The following is a 14,247-nucleotide window of genomic DNA, read 5'->3' as shown; positions in this document are numbered from 1 at the left end:
TTCATTTAGTCACAGGAGCTGAGGGCACATGAGGTGGTGTCCAGCACACCCAGAAGAAGCTTGGAACATCATTTGAAACACAGAAATATACAAAAATGACAAAATGAAAAATGAAATGCAATATCAAACCTCCAGCCCATCTCAAGAAAGCCTAGGAGCCATGTACATAGAATAAAATGTAAGCCATTCACCTTAAATGCCTGAAATGATAGCAACTGAAATAAATAAACAATTCTGGGAAGTTATAAAAGAATTCAAATCAGAAATAATCTCCAAGGTAAAAGAAGACATGATAAATGCGATGAAAGAAATGCTGAACACATTTAAGAAGACACAGTTAAAAAATTAGAGGAACAATGCAAAAAGGTGGAAACCCTGAAACAGCAATATAAGAAACAAACAGAACACATGAAGCAGACTCAAAGAGATTTACAAAAAATAAAAAAACTCCACTGAAACATGGCAAAACCACCTCAACAAAAATGAACATAGAATTTCAGACCTTGAAGAGGAAGACAACATTGCAGCTAGTGAATAGGAAAGCAAAGATCTTTTAAAAATAACAAGGAATAAGAAAATAACACTTCAGCAGCTTCAAGGTGATGCAAAGAAAAACAACATAAGATTGATAGGGATAAATGAAAAAGCTATTCCACTTCTAAGCATTCCCAGATGAACTGAAAACATCATACCACAATGATATATGTGCACCCATGTTTATAGCAGTACCCTAGCCAGATCTTATAGACAACCTAAGTGTCCATCAACTGAGAAATGGGTTAAATGGGTGGTATTTTTAAGCAGTGTAGTACTACTCAGCTATACATAAGGATCACTTTGAGATATTATAAATAAATAGATGAAACTTGAGGCCATATTCATAAGCAAAATAAATCAAACTCACATGCATAAATAATCTATAGCCTCCCTAGTGTAAGAAATGGTAAGAGTACATAAGATTTTATGGTAATCATGATCCCCAATTACGCTTTGAAACCTAATAATGTTTTAATTCATTAGTTGGAATGGTTTTATTTTGTTTTGTTCAATTTCATTATGTGTGGTGTATGAATAGCTATTTTAAAGAAAACAAGACATTATGGCAGCCATTGCTAATTTAATATCATCTTGCTTTGAAGTCCTGCCATGCTTTTGTTCTTTTGTTTCCTTTGGTTGTGTTTATTGGGTTTCATACATATTTATGTGTGAAAGTAAAAACAAATTTTCTATGGAAAATGAGATAATGAGTAACCATTGTTCATTTTCTGTTATTTGGTTCTGAATGCCCTGTAATACTTTCATTCTCTTGAATGGTTTTATACCATTTAGTTATGTTTAATACTCTTGTATGTGAAAGTATGCTCAAGTATTTCAAAGAAAGAGAAATTATGTAACAGTAGCTACTGTTAATATTGAGTTGTCTTGTTGGAAGTGCTGTGTTGCTTACATTGTTCTCATCTTGTTACAGAACAAGTTTCTTTGTTCTGTCCTCTTTTGTCTTAGTCTCTTTAAAATACTATTTTTTCTATTGTATTTATGATTATTTACCTTGTATAGACGTTAAAACATTAGTGCTAAATTTATGTATCATTCTTATATTCAGTAGTTTTTAGGGATCTTACATTTTGGTTCATTCTTATGTATATAAACACACAAACACACATATGAGCAATACTATTTGCAACTCTTGCATATGCATAGATAGTATTTATAAAGCAAGGTTAAATTTTGACATTTGAAGAGGATACCCCTTGACTAGTGCTCAACACAGCCTTATAAACAAAAGCAGAGACACTGTGGTAGGAATAGATGGTGGAAAGGGACTGCATGGGTATACACTTCATACTATCAGTTTAGAAAAATAAGTTTTAATTATAATGGAGAATTTTTTTGCTGGAATTAAAAATAAAATTTCCCTTGAATGAGGAAAATGAGTAAAAATTATGAATGAAAATGAATGTATAGAATGAAAAAGAAGAGCATGCTGCCAGGTTTTGAAAGTTCTATTTTAATATTAGTTTAGTCAAAGGTGTCCTTAAGATTTTTAAGAACTTAAATGTGGTAGGCATCTATTCAAATTGATTCAGTGCTTTCTATTTTATGTACTTAATATAATGAGTGGCATTGAAATTGTGAATATTATAACAAAAATAAATTCCTGACATTAACCTGTGACAGAAAGTTAAAAACCAGTAGTCTGATGTTGTGTTAACTTACAAGATGTGCTCACCCAGCCCACCACATAGTTAGACCACTAGAATCAGTCACCCTTGACTAACTATGTCATCTGGAATTTAGAGACAATTCATCCTGGTTCAGTCTAATCAAACCCATCTGGACCTTCTGTGCTGCCTGACATGTAAACAGATTATGTTTTCAAGGGTTATTCAACTGATAGACTAGTTAAAGACATGCTTAGTTTCAGTCCCCCTTTCAGCCCCATCTCCCTCCCCAGTTTCTTGCACCTTATAATAAGCATCTTCTCTAAGTAATCTGTTTGGAGCAAATCTGCCTGACAACATATGACTCAATTCATATAGCCAGTTATATGATGACCTGGTATCAACTTTTGTACTTTCTGCTTGAGAATCCTGTATAAATGAAACCCAAACATGAATCAGGGTTGGTGAATTGGCACTGACTTCCACCAGCCCCCTAGTGTAAAACAAAGTTGCCTACCAATTCATTGGGGTGGAGAGTCTTCCTTTTGGTTCAATAATGGGTTTCTGCCACAAATCTCACATAGAACATTACAGTTTGGCATGTCTTTATATTCACTGAGTAAACTTTTATCTAGAATTTTCACATACACATTGACTTTATCTGTCTTTGACCCTATGCAAGTGCTCCTCAGAAAGCTGGAAAAATTTTCCTTTTCTGTAGAGTTTCAGAAGGATTTTGAGAGAATTTTTACACTTGTTCCCTTAAATGTTTAGTAGACTTCATATATGAAGCCATCTAAGAGTGAATTTTTGGGTCATCAAGAGTTAGTTATTTTGAATAAAAATTTCTGTTTGGCATTTTATTTATAATAACTTTTGTCCCTTGTGTTTTTCCTTATTTGTGTGAATGAAAATTATTACACACCACCACTTAAGATAGTAACCCTAAATTACAAATAAGTCACTTGAAGACATTCAGGATCTCCCTGGTTTATTGTATCTTTCTTACCTAAACTGTTTTGAAGAGTCTGAGATTTAATTTTATAAAACATGAAATTATACTGACAGAAATTGTTTCAGCAAATAATAAAATTAAGTGCTGGTTTTTGGTTTTTCAAATGTTTATGTTTCATAAAGAAATGTATAAATTTGGAAATAGGTTTTCCCTGTACTAATAAAAGATAACAAAATAAATGTGAAAATAAATAGTATATGTTATAAAAATATTAAATACTATCACATTGCATTCTAGTTTTGTTTATTATTTGAGGAACTATCCAAATTTTAAGCAAGATTTATTTTAAAAGTGCACTGGTAGATTTTCTTTATTGCTATTTTTATTTGGGTATTAGAAATTCTTTTTTAAAATTTTATTAAAAGAAAGCCTAAATAAAACAGAAAATGGGTAGAAATAATACATACATTCAAATACAAAACAGTAAGAAATCACTAGTTGATGTTTACAGACTGTCCTCTTACAAACAGTTGTTCAAGATACAAAAGTGGAATATATAAAGTGAGAATTCAAACAGCGAGACTGCAAAGAGTTCTGTTCAACTATATAACAAAAACTTAGTAATGTGGTTATCAATCCTATACACTTAAACATACATTCAGTCATCAATATCTTCATTTATGTTGATATTAAACAAAGTAAAGCAGGCTAAAATTATTCTGAACAAAGAATAATAGTATTACTGGATTTGAGATCATGACACTCCAGGATCATCACTGGGTACTTTAATGTCTTTTCTTAAATTTTTATTTAAAGAAAGACTAAACAAAACAGAAAGTGGGTAGAAAAATATGTGCTTTCAAAGAAAAAATAAACAGTAAGAAATCACTAGTTGATGATTACAGATTGTCCTCTTACAAATAGTTATTCAAGATACTAAAGTAGAACATATAAAGTGGAGATTCAAACAGTGAGACTGCAACCAGTTCTGTTCAACTATCCAACAAAAGCTAAGAAATACATTTATCAATCCTATACATTTACACATACATGCAGCTGTGCATATCTTCAATTATGTTGAGACTGAACAAACCCAAGCAGCAGACTAATATCATTCTAAACAAACAATAATACAATTGCTGGGTGTCACACTATGACACTCTAGGATCAGCACTGGGTATTTTAATGTCTCTTTTTCTTGAAAGTATTTGTTCATTTCATCATGTGTCATAAGATCAGTTCTCATAAACTTTTTATAGGTTCTACACATGCATGAGTCTTAACGTGTATTTATATCTTTTCAATATTGGAGGGAGAAACAAAACAAAGCAAGACAAAACAAAACATATTCCTATAAACACATGAAATGAAAAAGACATGTAAGACTGTTGTACAAGGAGTTCTACCATAGTTTCTGTGTTGTCTCCTGTTATCTTCAATAGAATTGGCTATATCATCAGACATAGTATAATTGAATATATCAGTACATAACATATAATTGAATATATCAGTTTATTTTAAAAAACCACAACTTTGTATATAGTATAAAACTTCAAAAACAAGCAGTAATCACCAGAATGTGTATTGTAGTGAGTCTTGTCATCCTTAGTGTAGTTGCCTATATTCTCAGAGTTGATATTTTAAATTACATAAGTTTTGAAAAAAAATCTGTTGATACCAAACATCAACCAAACAAACCAGATTTAACTAAGATCAGTCATTTTAAAACAGTATAAGTCATACAGGGCTCCAGATTAAGAAAATAGGAAATTAAAGGTGATTACTGTGCTATATCCTGATGCTACTGGGATAGCTGTCTGTACCCTCAAATCTAATGCAAGAAGACAAACTGGACAGAATAAAATCTATCTAAGCAGAGTGTTGTGAGTAACGTGGGTTTTAAATGCTGATACACTATTAAAAATATCTTCTGCCATCTTTTTAAAGAGTCTCCTGCCACTTTCACTTCCCCAGGGTACACTGTGTATTTTTGGGTCTCAATCAAGACCCTTGGTTTTAAATTGGGGAGAGGGGGCAAGTGCTATTTCCCTAAGTGGTTTCGAGCCTTCTCTCTCCTGGACTTGATCTCTAATTGTATTCCTTTACCTATTAAAGCCTGTCTTTCCAACCTATCCACAAATACTTGTCCAGTTGTGCCTATTACTCTCTGGTTCTCTGTCACAGAGAGTGTTGTTCTCTCATATTTAATTTTCAGTACATGTACTCTTTTTAATGTTAATTGTATTTCCTATAAATAGCATCTCAGTGAATCCTACCTCCTGATCTACTGTACATGTGGTTCTTTTTTTAATTTAGTGTATCAAGGCCATCTATATTAAAGATTATAACCAACCTTCTCTGCCTCATTTCTATAATGCTCTTTTTTGCCATCCATTGTCTGCTTGTCTTCTTCATTCTGTTTTCTGCTCCATTCATTGAGGCCTCTCTGCCACTGTTCCTGGAATCCTAGTACTATTCTCTCTCTCTAGAATGCTGTGCAGTATTCTCTGTGGAGTTGGATTGGTGATCACAAATTCCCCAAGCTCCTCTTTATCTTGGAAGCATCTTGCTTCTCCATTAATTTCTGGAGACAGTTTATCAGGGTGTATCAATCTGGGATGGAGGTTATTTTCTTTCAGAGCTTGGAATGTTTTGCTCTAGGCTCTTCTTGACTTGATGATTTGTGTCGAGAAGTCTGCCATTATTGTGATGAGCCTGGCTTTATAGGTTGTCTGTTTCTTGTCTCCAACATTTTTAATATTCTGTTCTTATATTGAATTTCCAGGATCTTGATTATTATATGCCTGGATGTGGCTCTGTTTTGGTTGTAGGTGGCTGAAGTTCTGTAAACCTCATATATCAGAATACTGTTTCCTTTTCCTACATTTGGGACATTTTCCTTAATTATTTCTGTGAAAGGCCTTTGTAGTTCCTTTGTTTATACCCCTGCTTCTTCATTCACATTCATTATTCTCAAGTTATAGATCCTTTTGTCATCTTCTAGTCTTTGAATTGTTACTGCTTGTTTCCTTATTATTTTTTAAAACGTTTTCTTTTCATAATCTCACATTGCAAACCTGTCCTCCAGTTGGGATAATCTATCTTTAGTTTCTTTCAAGTAATTTTGCCATCTTTACATGGAGTTTTTAGTTTCCTGGTAATCTCTTTGAATCTGCTTCAAGTATTCTATATTCTCTTTATGTTCTTCATCAAATGGTTCTCTCCTTAGTTTGAGTTCCTCCCTTCCTATGTCTGTGTCTTCTTGAGGGGTGCTTAGCATATCTTTTATTAATCTTCTTATATCTTGCTTTACTTTGTTAAATATTTCCCTTTGGAACTTGTCTATGAGGTCTCATATGAAGGTATCTCTTTATGTGCACTGGTGCCATGTCTGATATTGCATGTTTGCTGTCCTCATTCTCCTTTGTGTTTCCCTGTTTCAGGGTTGTTTCCTTGGGACTTCTGCTTGTTGCTTCCTCTTCCCATCTTTTTTGTTTCTTCCCGGAGGTCCCAGTTTCTTTCTTTGTTGTTCACAATTCTTCTGAAGCACGCTGGCTGGGTGACCCTTCCCACTGCAGTGTGCTAGTGAGTTGCAAACAGGGGCAGTATATGCTGCTCCCTCCCTTCTGGGTTAGTCAAACTGCTGAGGCTTTCACTGAGTTAGTGTGCACTTCTGCCATAGGGAATTGATTTTGGACAACCTATTGGATGTCATCCAGATCACATGACCCCCGCCAAGCTCATTCCACCAATCCCATTTGGGAAAGAAACAACTGACTGAAGTCACTGCTGCCTCTTCTTCTTGCCAGTCCTGCCCAATCCCAGAATATTGTCCATTGGAGCCCGTTCCTCTGTGGAATGTTTTTATTTCCATCACTCACCACAGGTCGATGCAGTTTCCCCACTAGCTCAGCTCTCCATTTGGCTCACTGACCCCTGACCTCAGTGTAACTGCATTTCCAGTGATTCAAAGTGGTAGGATTTCAGATGGCTCAATAATCCCCCGCTATGTGAGGTCAGGGGCTGCAGCGGAAGCACTGAACCTTTAGCTGTTCCAATAGTTGCACTGGGAATGTATGTTTGATTGGTTCTTTTCACCTTAATTTCTTCTTTGGATGAGAAAATTCATCTCCCTCTGTCTGGACTCCCCATGCTGCATTATATTGAATTCTAAGTTGACTATCTCAGAGAGCCTCTGTAGCCTGCTGTTATCTATCTGCCATCTTTGCTTGACTCTGTGTATTAGAAATTCTTAATTTTCTTTACTTTAAATGGCATAATTACTCACTGATGGAAACCTGGTGAAACATTTAAAGAAATTTGCAAATACCCTATTAAATATTTTTGTGTTTGTACATTCAAATATAACCTAAACCAAAGAAGTTCATGAAACATGTAGCAGAGAGATTGATTTTGCTTCAAAAAAAAAAAACCCAATACACAGGTATACACACACAAGGACACTGTAAAGTTTACTGCAATGGTTGAGAATATGTCGATTCATTTAACTTCTCATTTGCATATATTGTTTTTCCTCACTTGGAATGTACACTTTCTATGACTTGCTGTTATGCTCTAAAGAAACTAATTTTATTCTAGTTTACTATAAAGATTATTCATTACTATGTTTAAAATTCTTTTATCTTCTTCAAGAAAGACAGCTATTCAGCTTATTTGTTCAAGGCCATATTCAGAACTTATAGAAAACTAACCTTTTAGATATGTGTTCAGAAAATTTGTGCTCTCTAAATGTGCTGAAGGAAAACAGCAAGTTGTCATCTGAATCAGCATGCAATAGGATTTGCAATGTATGCAGCCTTTAGCAAGAGACATTGATTATCTTTCTCAAGGTCCTTTGAAGAGTGCATTTTACATATTCATTCTTCAAGCTGTAGATTAAAGTGTTCAACATTGGAATGATCAAAGTATAAAATATAGAAGACATTTTGTTGGTGTCAAAAGAGTGACTAGATTTGGGCTGCATATACATGAATATCAAAGTCCCATAGAAAACTGTGACCCTAGACAGGTGAGACTCACAGGTGGAGAAGGCCTGGCACCTGCCCTCTGCAGAGTTCATCTTCACAATGGCTCTGAGGATAAGCAGGTAGGACATGAGGACCACCAGAAGAGAGGAAATCAATTCAAATGCTGCAAAGGCCATAATTACCAATTCAATTTCATGTTAATTTGAACACAGCAAGAACAGTAAGGAGATGCAGTCACAGTAAAAATGACTAGTAACATTGTGGCCACAGAAGGATGAAATAAAACTCTTTATGGTGTCTTTGGGTGACATAAATGTGCAGTAGAGATAGAGTATTGCTACCAGCACCCAACATGCCTTTTTGACCTCGTGATATTACAGAGGAGAGGGTTGCAGATGGCCACATAGTGGTCGAAGGACATGGCAGACAGGATAAAAACTCACTGCTAGTAAATAGAAGAAATAAAGAAAGCCGTGTAGCACAGCAATAGTAAGATTTTTGTTTGGATGCACAACAAATTAGCCAGCATTTTGGCCCCACAGCCACAGAACATCCAAGATCTGTGATATGCATCTTGGTCTGAAATAGGTGTCTGAGAAAGAAGTACATGGGTGTTTGCAGCCTAGAGTCCACTTGGGTGAGGATGATCACGCCCAAGTTACCCACCAGATAGGTCAGATAGACCATGAGGAACAGCACAAACAATGGGGCCTGCAGCTCAGGATGATCTGTGATGCCCAGCAGGATGACCTTGCTCACCACTGTGAGGCTGAGCTCCTCCATCCATGGTAATCAGAAAACCTTCTTCTTGTTTGAGTATCAGGGTAGGAATAAAAAAGAAATATTATCACCTGTAAGACTCTTACTATGCAAAGCTAGATAAATAAGTACACTCATACTTTCTAATATGTAATATTTTCCAAAGAACATACTAACCTATATGAATGTCTAAAAACTGTATGTGAATGAATAATCAAAACATTACTGCTCATGTTTATGGGTGATTATATACATGAAACTATCTTATTAAGTGTTCAGTTTAGCTTTCTTTGTTAGAAAAACTAACAGCAACTGGCATTAACCAAGTCACTAAATATCTGACTACAGCCAATATCCACTGCAAAACAATAAACACATCCATAAATGTTTCAAAGCTCAAGAGGACTCATACCTAAACTAATAACTAGGCATAGAATGCTTACTTTAGAGTAATGATTTATCTCCAACTCTGTGCTCATATAAAAAATGTCCTTACAATATTTATTGAAAGAATAATTAAGTGGCTCAACGTGTCCAAGTATTTTAGAGTGTCTGGAAATAGTTCTCATAGATCGTGCATGCATGTTTATTTTTATATTTTGAGTGGCAATGTAAACCTCTTTGAAAATATTACCTCTTTGAAAATAGTTTATAACATGTACAAATGTACAGTTTATATTTAATTACATGAAATATATATGCTTATATTCTACCTCACTATGCTTCCAATTCATGAGCATATTGAGACCATTAATACACTACTGATTTTCATCACTTATCATCTATCACTAATAAGCAGTCTAATGATATTTTAATATAAGTTGCTTTTACATAAATATGTGGAAAATACTTTTCCTTCTGGGTGTTTTGATTATAACTGAGCAGTACTAACTTGCATATAGTAAATCAGACAAATTTTATCTTGCCAAAACCAGTGATAGTATAAATAATTCTGTCCAAATTAAGAAAAAGTTGAGTCATTAGCACTGGTTTTAGAAAATGAAGTGTCATAAAATTCGCTTGGATAAAAGATGCTATGATTTATACAAAACAGTGATGCCATTTTGTAATAAACTTTATAAACTTTAACATTTTATAAAGTAGGAAGTATGGTATGCAATGTCACAGAGACAACATAGTTTAGTAAATATAATGTATTCATGGATTATTGAATGTATTTTGGAATCCTCTGTGTTATACATCATGAAGATTACTTCCAAATACAATATTGAACTCTGTGCAGAGAAGTAAGTGTAAGCCAAATGAAATACAATTGAATTGCTTATAATCCAGATATTTAAATATAACATAGTGAAAGGTGAATATGACATCTTAATATAAGTTAATTATTATTGGTATAAAAATTTGTGAGTAAAGATTTTTCTTTTTCAAAAAAAAGTAACAGATACGATACTCTTTAGAATGAAAGTTGCCATGACAACCAGCTATACTTGAGCTAGAGGTAAATAAAAGAATTCATTAAAATTCATATTTCACATCAAACTGGTCACAGGACATTTGCATGGAGCTCACATAAAATGTTCCACATATCATTGTGGGTATTTAATCTCCTGCTCTTCCCTTTCAAATGTCATCTTAATATTAAATAAATATAAGCCAGATAATTAAATTTCAGGAATACATTCACTAAGCACAGGAAGAAACATTTTAAATCCTTTTTGAAGTTGAGTAGGCTTGGTTTCTCATAATGAAATATTGTAAAATAATATACACATGATAATTAACTATAAGTGTCCTTGTGATGCAGAAAAGTTGATATTACTATTTTGGAGGTTAATTTCTGATTTCAGAGTTTAAAGGAACTTATTTTTAACAGTTGACTACTTATTATTGAAAATTCATGTCTTTTTTAAACCTGTAGTCTTAGAAAAATTTAGTCAGATGACACTGCAAAATGAATATTTTACCATTACTCATCATTAAGTACTTACTATAAAATCTGGTATCTCTGTCTCAATATAAAGGGGAAATTATTTTTTCCTAAGGAAGATAAAAAGTGTATCTCATTCTTACATTTATTCACATAATCATAATTGCTTAAAAAATTTAGGGAGTCAAAAGAAATTTAAAGCCCCTTAATACCTATGAACTTGAAGAGCCATCAGACTGACAAGACTGCACCACTGCTATATCAATACCTGCCTTGAAAACTATGCCTCCTTTCACGTACAGTAAATCTCCTGTTTTATCATTTATTAGGTAAGAAATTACATATATATGAAAGTAAAAACTTTCTATGCACACATATAAAAAAGTGATTTATCCCTCAAATTATTAGGGCATTTTTCATATTTTAATATGAAGGACAGAGAGGTACTTTGGCTATGCAAGCATTATAAAGTGCAGAAAATACAGAAACTGATTCAGAAATGGTCACTTATCCCAAATGACAAAATCATTGGAAATTGGGACCAGATCAATAGATTGTGATAACGAACAGCAGCCCGTGAACTAATCTGCCTTTGTTATCTAGAATGAAATCACTCTCTTGAGTCTCTGTGTTTCTTAATATGCGGGATTTGAGGAGAATTTATGACCCTTTTTGAACTTTAGAGTCTGTCTGGTAGATACAAAAGCTTTGGAGAGTACCTCTAAATCATTCCAATGCATGATTAAAGGCCATGGGGTTGTTGAATAGTTGTTCAGGATATTTTAAAATTAATTTTGAATTTATTTGTTATAAGATTTAGCAAATGATTTCTGGATTTTTAGCTAAAAGTATTAGTGTTTGAAGTATCTCTCAGGGTGTTATTATTCTTATATTCATTGACCTATATCTTGAAATAACAGAGATTTAGAAACGATCTAGATATGTATTACTTATGAATGAATGAATAAAATACATCTTCCTTCAATAATGGAACATCAGCCTTAGAATGTGCATTCTACCATATGCAATAGCATGGATGAACAGAATAACATTATGGTAAATGAAGTAATCAAAGGAGGACAAATAAATGTGCAGGATCTTAAATGTGAATATATAATGTGTTCAAGTACACCTTTGAGTGTACTGTGAGCTCAGATGGGCACATCTGTGGGTTCATGACCAACCAGAGAATTTGCAAAAGCAAGGCTTTCAGCTGGTTGTATGTCAAGTATTTTCATGTTAACCTTAGGGTCTGGAGTCTAAGAAAATACTCCTATATATGGTTTCCGTAATTGATACTGTTAGTGTATCTCCATACCTTCACTTTTGTAACAGAAAAAAAAACATAATGAAACATCACATGTAAAAGTATATCCTTATTAATGATCAGTTAGGAGCAGATCTGGTACAATGCCTTTTAAGAATATGCAAGGATGGGCCAAGGGTTTAGCTCAGCAGCATAAGTGCCTGCTTGGCAAACATGAGATCATGAGCTCAATCGCCAGTACCCTCCTGCCCCCCCAAAAAAAAGACTATGTAAGGATATTATACCATGTACAGTTAATGTAACTTGTTTTTTGGGGACTGAGGATCAAATTCATGAACTTGTGCTTAATAGGCAAGCACTTGAGCCACTGAACTAAATCCCTGGCCTATCCTTTAATAATATGTGACCATGAGTCAGAAATTTGGCTCGGGGGCATAAGCACCTGCCTGACCACCATGAAGTCATGAGTTCAATACCCAGTACCAAAAAAGAAAAGAAAAAAATATATGAGTATAAATTTAATGTACAATCTGCAGGATAATTTCAAAACACCTTTCACTAAATCAATATTATTCATTTAAGTGCTTATAACTGAAATGTTCACAATATGCAACATTAATTTCATTTTAGAGAATCGGTACACATGAATACTACATATGTATGTTTTATACTCTTTCCTCCACGATCCTGTAGCTCTCTTCCATTGAGCCTTTTACCCTCAACAAGAAGTCTGCTTCTTTTTTTTTTCACCATCTCACCTTTATTTCACTGCTTAACTCATATTTTGGGTTTGTCATAGAAACTATCCTATGTGATATTGAAGCTGCCACATCTGACTTATTTTACTTAATATTATGGGCTTGAAATCCTTCTATGTTTTGGAAAATAGCATTATTTCATTTGTCTTTATTGAATACAATTCCATCATGTACACATACTTCTTTTTTTTTCCAGCACTGGGGTTTTCACACAGTGTCCTTGCACAGAGTTATATCCGTGGCCTTAATTTTATCTTCTTTGCAAAGGACCCTCATGAATGACTTTACCCAGGCTGAGCATGAGAGTGTGATCTTTCTGCTTCTGCTACTCAGAATGCAGGATTTCTAAATATGTACCACCATGCCTGGACTACCTTATTTTTCTTTATTCCCTCATCTGTGGGTCAGCATCTACCTTCTTTCCAGAATTTAGCTACTGTAAGTTAGTTGTGTTGCTACAAATATGAATATATCTCACTGGTTATCACATGGATATTTAACTATTGGACAAAAGCTCAGTGGCATTGAATAAAGTTCTATTTTCAATATTTCTGTGGAATCTCTATAGACATTTCCACATAGACTTTACTTGATGCTGCAGTGTCCAATATAGAACAATGATTTATAGTAATTATGGAACAAGAATGGATTAAAGGCTTAAGAAAACTGACTGAAAGCAGCTGTTATCAAAATAGTGGGCTTCATTTCAATTTTTCACAGGGTTAGCAATTTTGAAAATACTGAATATGTGTACCGCATTTAAATACAGATAGCGTTTCACAAATAAATTATTTAATGTGAAAAGAGGCTAGAATATATGTACACATAATTAAGTAACTGGGTCTTAGCTTAAACCTGAAATGTCTTTCAAAGATAGCTATATCCAATGCTAAAACGTAGTATCATACAACATTTTTATAATCCTGACCATGGAAATAATTTTGACTGATTTCATGACCACTGGAGCAACTACTTTTTTTGTGACTATAATTACCTGAGATTTCATTTCCAATATTTCTTACTTTTTTCAATGTGCTGGTGAGTCCTAGTTGTTCTAAAATATAGAAACAGAATACACTGATGAGTTACATCATTACATAAAAATTAAAATATTCCAGTTACATTTCATGGTATTATTATAAGCATATCAGGAATATTCATCAAAATGCATTCATATTCCAATGAATGAAACTTCACCAATAAACAAGAAACAGTGCTAAAGATACACAATAGAAAATGATTATTTTCCTTACCTGAGCAGACATGTTTTTATATGTTTCTAATATCACATCTCTGTTGCGTTTCTTTTGTGATGGATGCAGCAAAACCCACTCCTCCAAAGTAAAGTTCACAGCCATGTCCTCAAAGGTCACTCTTTCCTAAATCATCACTTATATTTTCAGGAACAAGACCGAGATTCACAGCATAGCATATTTCAATGCCAGTTATCAACAACTGAAATGATGT

General features: G+C 33.8%; 1 pseudogene; it reads right to left on the bottom strand.

The window, feature by feature from the left end:
* Window positions 1–7,936: 7,936 nt before the first annotated feature.
* Window positions 7,937–8,888, bottom strand: LOC100720035 (olfactory receptor 8K3-like; annotated as a pseudogene).
* Window positions 8,889–14,247: the final 5,359 nt, after the last annotated feature.

This window comes from Cavia porcellus, unplaced genomic scaffold (genome assembly GCF_034190915.1).
Source record: "Cavia porcellus strain 051 isolate PalLab524CR breed Dunkin Hartley unplaced genomic scaffold, mCavPor4.1 scaffold_17, whole genome shotgun sequence".
NCBI classification, from domain to species: Eukaryota; Metazoa; Chordata; class Mammalia; order Rodentia; family Caviidae; genus Cavia; species Cavia porcellus.
The sequence above is the reverse complement of the archived record's forward strand: the minus strand, read 5'-3'. Positions and strand labels throughout refer to the sequence as shown.